This window comes from Montipora foliosa, chromosome 2, assembly GCF_036669935.1.
Source record: "Montipora foliosa isolate CH-2021 chromosome 2, ASM3666993v2, whole genome shotgun sequence".
In the NCBI taxonomy this organism is placed as follows: domain Eukaryota; kingdom Metazoa; phylum Cnidaria; class Anthozoa; order Scleractinia; family Acroporidae; genus Montipora; species Montipora foliosa.
The window spans coordinates 21,783,427-21,783,748 of NC_090870.1; positions in this window are offsets into that span (position 1 = coordinate 21,783,427).

Genomic DNA, 322 nt, shown 5'->3' on the forward strand with positions numbered 1-322 from the left:
TTTCGATGAGAATTCGATTCAGAGTTATATATAAAAACTCTGCTTTTTTTTTTCTTCATCTGTCTTTTGGCTTGTCCTTTTCTGGTGCAAACGCAAAGCTGAACAATGTTTTGGCATTAGATTAGACTGACAAGAAGAGGAATTATGAAGCGGAAACAACGCCTTCAGTCCTTTCTTAGTGTGTTGCAATAAACGTTTGCTTATTGCAACTGCAAGACATGCTGGAAAACGTCTGTCAAAGCAATTTGCAGTTAGTTTTTTGCAGACTATTTATTTAAAGAAGAAAAGTAGTATAGAAGATGGGGGTCCAAGCGCATTTTGA